Below are 7,149 nucleotides of genomic sequence, written 5' to 3'. Positions count from 1 at the left end.
AGTGTGTCCCCATTATTCTCCTATGTGTCTACACAATAAGGGAGCTGGATAAACTGGGAGAGGAGATAGAGCCCAGAGAGATGCAGGAGAAAGATAAAGGTAAAAGAATAAAGAAAACCTGAAGAAAGTATTTTGGACTTTGGGATTGGGAGCAGAGAAAAAAGACACAAAGGGAGACAGTCATTTTTTTGTGTATCAAACGGTATCAAATTTTATAGCTGGACGGCTAAACAGAAGGCAGAGACGGAAACCAGATAGGAAATAACAGACTTGAAAAAGGGGAGTGGTAGGGAGATATGAAACGGCTGCTGGAATCTGTCTCACTTAACATTATCTCTCTGCCATTTCAACCTCGATGAATAGTAGGGCAAAGTTTTTCTTTTTGCGTGCAGAAAACAACACTTGGATGGTGGAACAAAAATCAGTTGCTCCTCTGTAAGCCGGCTCTCTCTTTGGAGGACTTTGACAATGTGAAGAAAATGAGAATAACTTCCTGCTACACTCAGGATGAGACTTGAGAGTTGAACACTTTTAACACAGCAGATACTGGAGTATCCACACAAGAGATGCTTTTGTCAGGAGCAGACATCAGTGCTTTGTGTGTTTTTGCGCCAAGCCACTCCTCGCTTCTGACAGCGCCATCAAACGGTCCTTTGTTTCCCAAAACACGAGCTTTTCCTCACAGCTTAGCTCTTACTGACAGTGGATGAACATCCAGACAGTAACTTGCAGGGGAACTTACAGTGGAAGGCCATGATCTGTACTTCCTGTCCTGCAGAACCCAACTGCAGCAACAATAGTGCAATCATCAAATTTAGGAAAATAGCATATCACATAATTAAATATCACATTAAATAAAACACGTCAAACTACATATCTGATTTTTTTAAAAATCTGATAAATCTGCCGAGCACATTACTTACCATTTAGATTTTTATAGAACTAAACAATCCGCAAAGTCTTGCGTCAGAGATTGCTTATTATAAATTACAACATAAATTACAACATAAGAATTTTAAAGAACAGAGTACTAAAAGTCAAGTGTATAAGGAGTAAAGCTAACACAAGTGCCTAATAGAATAACAATAAAAGTAAGGAAAATGGAGTAAAAATAAATTAACTAAAGTAGAACAGAAAAGTAGTAATTGCATTGATATTCAAAAAAGAAACAAAGTAAAATTTCACAATATTTAAAAGTATGGTGTTAATTATTAGTGTCGTATGTTTCAGCTGTCCTTCCTGCAAAAGGGGGCGGAGTTGTACCGTTGTACCGACCACGGACCTCCTGTGGCGTTCTGTGGTGAACCTTGATGGTCTCAGTTTCCCGCTAAAACATGCTAACTGTTTACCCACCTCGTGTTATTCCAGTTATATTGCATTAAAGCTGCAGTTGGTAACTTTTGTTTTAAAGAAATTCTAACTTTAATTAACTCTTTGTCATATATGATGAATATGTCTTTTTACATAGCCCTGAATGACACAGATAATCTGTGAAAAACCGTCATGTTTTTGGCGAAGAGAAGTCTTTAAGGCACCTGTCAATCATTTCATTCACGGCTCATAAACTGCAGTCAAAGTGTCAAACTCTGCTGCATAGTCGTCCCACTGCAGGCACACACCTGTTGCCTACCAGTCAGGATGGCTCATTAAGTACTCTGCAGCATGGCATGCTGCGCAGTAGGGGATGTAAACTGAAAAAAACATACAACACAACAGACCTATGATAAAATGTTCGCAAAAAGAAAAGTCTCTTAACCATAATAGACACTGGAGAAAATTCAATTTAAGTTCCCGACAAATAATATTTACCATTTCTCCAACTTATTTTTCAAATAGAAATGTTTGAATTCTGTGATACAGTCGAATGCACATTGAAGCACTGAATAAACACACAGCTGCGTCCACAGTTCATGTAAATATTTGTTCAGCAGGGTTTTTCCTTGCCCGATATAGCTAACAACCTAACTGCAACAGGATGACATTGCTGAACTCGATTACATGTGTTGGAGGTCAAATCACCCACAACTCTTCATCTTAGTAATGTGCTGAGGGAAAAACTTACCTGAAATTGTTTCCAAATGTAGCTTCAGACTGACTTCCTGTAATAAATACACAGCAAAAAGCCTTAATCATATCTCTTAACTGGAAGTTAAGAGATAATGGTAGTGTGCAATTTCTGTTAACACATTATTAAAGTTAACAAAAAACAACTGCTCATTTCATTAAATTCTCAGTTTTCATACCTATTTGATCATTTATTACTGCTGATATAATTTTTAATGCATACCAGCTATTTACATTCCTATTTATCAAACTTATTTTAATGAACTCTAATGTATTTATTTGTCTATTTTTGGTAGGGCAGAGCAACAAGCTGTTCACACAATGTTGACGTATCACTTTATAAAAATTTTATGGCAAACAGTTTATACACACACACACACACACCAATATCAGTCCTTTTGGAGATGTTAAATTACTTGTGGACTTGATTAGGGATGCCACTTTCACTTAATTTTTCTCCACTGGTGAGCTAACTTCAGCTTAAGCTGCTCTGAACTGTGCGATTCCGCCCAGTTCCTGATGAATTTAAGTCTAATATTCACTCTCCATTTAGCTCTGTTATAGTCTTCACCAACTTCTAGAGAAAAAAAGTATGTCTTTGCTGCTAAATGCTCCACTGTCATTGCTGAATTCGACTGTGTGATGCGGTCGGGTACATAGTGTTCAGTTGGTTTATCCGAGCTCTTCTACTGAAGACAGCAGTGCTGCCTCTAGAATTAAGGGATATGAGATCTGGGATGCAAGCCAGAAAACCAAAACAATAAGCTGAAAGATGGTGAAATTCTCCGTGGAGCTGAGGGGGACTGCAGAGTCGGGTGATAATTCTCAGTCTGAGTGACGCCTTGTACACAACACATGGAGGTTTGATCCACTGCAGGTATAAAGAATATTGATTAGTGCAGCTTTAAATTGAAGTAAGTAATCCACTCATCCAGGCTACCATGAGTGACGTTTAGCCTGTCATGGCTAATGTTTAAATATATCCAGTGCGTCACCCTGATAACGACATGTAGTGTCAGTTACATGCTTGTGCCCATGTGGGGCTCAACCTAGAGAGCCACACTATAATATATCCCAGACGGGGGATTTTAAAGACTGACCTAGTGAATGTTTGAAGTAAAAAAAAAAACCACAGAGCTCACTTTGAGGAGGCAGGCGTCTCTGAAATAGGCCATGGCCTGTGGCTTCGCCTGTTTAGCCTTCAGAAGCAACAGCAGCCACATGAGCCCTGGTTACCTGCAGAACACAGAGCCTGTGTCCCTACATCTCTATGTAACTGCGTTTAGTACGAAAAGAGTTGCACGTGTGTCGACCAGAGGCACAGAGAGCAGTGAGCAGGATACATTTCCCCTGTTGACCTCGCCATCAGCCAATCAGATGAAGGCTTAGGGCTTAATGGGGGGTCAAACTGTGTGAATGGAGGTTGGAGGTAGGGGCTGTTTAGTAGGGGTGGGAATATAAAGGCCACTCACTATTATTGAAGAATCCAATTCTAAGGATTTTTTGTCAATTAGTTTGATATTTTGTTTGTTTGTTTTTTTATTTCTATTCAGTTTATTTTCTTATTGTGTGACTACCTGCTACTTTTAAAACATATTCCCAAATTTGTAATGATCCGTTATTAGAATAAATAAATGATTTTACTTCCATTACCTTGCATTGCTACAATAGTAGTAACAAATGGAAGAATGAAAACCCGACTTACATGCTTATGTCTGTGGTGTTTCACCATTCAAGTAACATAAATATGACGCTGTTGGGTGAAATGCTGTTTAAGTGCTGCAGCGCACCTATGACCTAGTGTGTCATAGGTGGAGGATACAAAAGCCCATTATTGCATTTCAGAAATGTTATCAACATCTTAATAAGCTGGCTTTTCCTGACCGTTTGTTTTCTGCCTCTGTGTGTGTGATGATGCTCTGCAGGTCAGTTCACTTTTGCTTTCATCAGTTATATTTAGTTCTGCTTTCTGTGATTTTCTCACGAACATCCACCTCCTGCTCTCACGTCCACATGCTTCCTCAAAGACTGCTCACGTTAGCAGTAAACCACAGACGGGCACTGAAAACTAGACAGGCCCCCTCACACAGTAGACACACAGTACTGTAGGACAAATAGGACAGGCGAGACATGAAGATGGACAGGCAGCCAATCTGTAAAAAGCCTCAAACACAATTTAAGCACTAGTGCATCAGTCTGTGTAATATGATTTGAGGATACGAAGATGCATCCAAGCAGCAATTCCACTCACTTTGAGAGCCTTTGCATTCCCATGATTAAACTGCTTTTATTTATTAATCTATTTTTATAAAATAGCCTATGATGTAAAACCTTTTACATCTTTGTAACCAAGGATGCAAATAGAGGATGGAACCCTTCTTGGTTTCTCAACTTTTATTTCGGTAAAACTTAATTGTTCCTAATAAATGGAGAAGATTTCCTGGAAAACCTTGGGTAATTTGGCGCTAATCTCTGTAGCTTTTCTATGCCTTTAGGTCAGAGGCATTATGTTTTTGTGTTGTCCGTTTGTCTGTCTCATTCTCTTGATATCTCGAGAACGCCTAAAAGAATATCTAAGAACACCTTCTTAGAAATCTCAAGAAAATGATTAGGAAATTATGAACCATATATACACAGCGTTACCTTTTTTGTTGTAGTTGAAGCACAACTGACTTGACAGGTGAAATGTTTAAAAGGCTTGTTGAATCTGTGACCTGTCGTGCCTCCCATTTTGTAGTTTGACGATAAACTTATGAAGAGCGTTAGCCCGCATTAAGTGCAGTATTTCCTTGATAAAATGTGACGTGCATTTTATTTTTAAATCTAAGAGCTACAAGCAGAGCTCTGAGTGTTTCTGACTGATACCAGTAATCAGCTACTTTGTAGAGAAGAAATTAAACACACATACTACTTGGTCACGATAAGAGCTGTTAGGGGAGAAGTCACTCGGTGGAACTGAGTCGGGGAGTTGATCGAGCATGGTTAATTTACTTTCACTTCTCTGATTTAGAAATATGTGTACCGCTTACACGTTTCCCAGCGGTAGTAAATCTTTTCAGTTGGTTTTGTGGTTTTTCTTGTAACGGATGTCGTTTGAATGACCTGTTGTGATTTGTACCTTTTAAAGAGCCAGTTTCATATATATCCAGTTACAAGAAATGCTTTCTCGTTTGCAGCATGATAATAGTTTTATATCAGTATACTCCTAAAATCAATACTGCAAGTTTTTAGTGGCTATTTTAGCTCAAAGGGTATTTCTCCACATGCTAAGGGATTTTATTGTAATCAAAAGTCCTTTTTTCTGATGCACAAATACAGTTTGCATTTTTTTAAAGTATAACACCGCAGATTACTGAACACAAACACTGTTTGCACCGTGTGTCCTGTTATTTCTGACCTTTTTTAATCCAGCTGCAAAACAATTACAGGTATATTATTGAGAGTGTGAAAAGGAAATCCCCACTGTCTGTTTCGCAAGTGTTTTTTTTTACTTTTCTCTGTTGCAATATAGTTCAATACAAGTAAAAACAGAGTTCTCCTCTGAAATGTTTCTTCCCTTTTCCTGCTTGATATTAGTAAATATGTGCCTATGACATTTAAGTCCTTCCCCTGCATCATGAATGAAGGAATGTGAAGCTAAGGGTGTTGTGAGTAAATAAGTTGGAGGATTTCCACAACTTCTTCGTATGAATCCATACTTTACATAACAGTGACATACAACAAACATGTTGACCTGTTGACCCCTAACTATAAGTACTTGCCTTGTTGAAAAGACCCTTATTGAGGCTCTGAATACCAGCGTCGGCTGCTGCCCAGCAGCTGAGCTGAGTGCTTTGTGTAGTGGGGGGAAGGGTCAGAGACACGCCCACAAACTTCTCTCTTGGACTTCCTGAAGAAATATGGATGTTTTCCTGCATCACATTTTGGACCATTTGGCCAATAATCCAATCAAGCTAACACACTTACTGTAATTCAGTTTTATATTTATGGCTGAATTTACAAATGTTATTTCATTACAGTAACTTATTATCACTGACTCAGTGTTATAATACTGAAACCATGCAGAAATAAAATCTAAATGTCGGATTAAAAGTGGAAATTGCATATAATTGATCCACATTAGAGGTAGATGTTATATGATTATAGATAATGTTTTTTTAGGTTGTTTTTTTTAAACATATAATCATTGTTAATAGTTAATCATGTTTTGGGGCTGAATGCAGGTGTTGAACGGTAAATTGACCACAGTATACATAGAACATCAAATTTTTTTTATTTATTAGCTAATTTCCTTAACACATCACAATATTGAAAGAATAAGCCACGGCTGTAAACCTGGCAGTTATGTGATAGTGCCGCACCCACCGGGCACAAATCCAGACAGCATCTTTCATTGATTCAGACTTTGCTGTTATGTGCTTAAATTGATTAAGCTGTCTCATCTTGTTGAAATCATAAATTATGTGTAGACTTCTTATTAACTAAAAGCAACTGGTAGTCCAAGAACACAGTGTTCATGACAGCTTCCTTACGTTTCCAGGATGTTATATAATTGCCCTTTGCCATGTTACAGCCTTCAGAGGTGCCCCTGTTCCTAATAGAATAGAATATTCCTTTATTGATCCCCCATTGGGGGAAATTCCAAATGTTACAGCAGCATGAAAAAAGAAAAGTGAAATGTAACGAAGAAAATAACAATAACAATAACAATAAATAAGTAATAAAATAAGTATTTACATAGAGGAAATAAGGTATGTACACATGATAATAATTAAGTAATAGAATAGTATGTACACAAAAGATGGATTAGAGAATAAAATAATGACAATTAGCATTTAGCACTTTTAATAAATAATAAGAAACGTCACTGGCAAAAACAGTAACATAGTGTGATTTGTCTGTTTGAAACACACTATTCACTTGAATTTATTCATAATGAAGAGAAAATTAGATTAGAGTTAGAACATAAAATAGGTGTTTGTGTTTGTTGAATTTTGTGAGTTAAATTATTAGCTTTACTTTTGGGAGACAATAACACATTTTTATCGTCATTGCACAGAAACTATAAAACAGCAAAGCATTTCC

This window comes from Plectropomus leopardus, chromosome 7 (genome assembly GCF_008729295.1).
Source record: "Plectropomus leopardus isolate mb chromosome 7, YSFRI_Pleo_2.0, whole genome shotgun sequence".
NCBI classification, from domain to species: Eukaryota; Metazoa; Chordata; class Actinopteri; order Perciformes; family Serranidae; genus Plectropomus; species Plectropomus leopardus.
Note: the sequence above shows the minus strand (reverse complement) of the source record.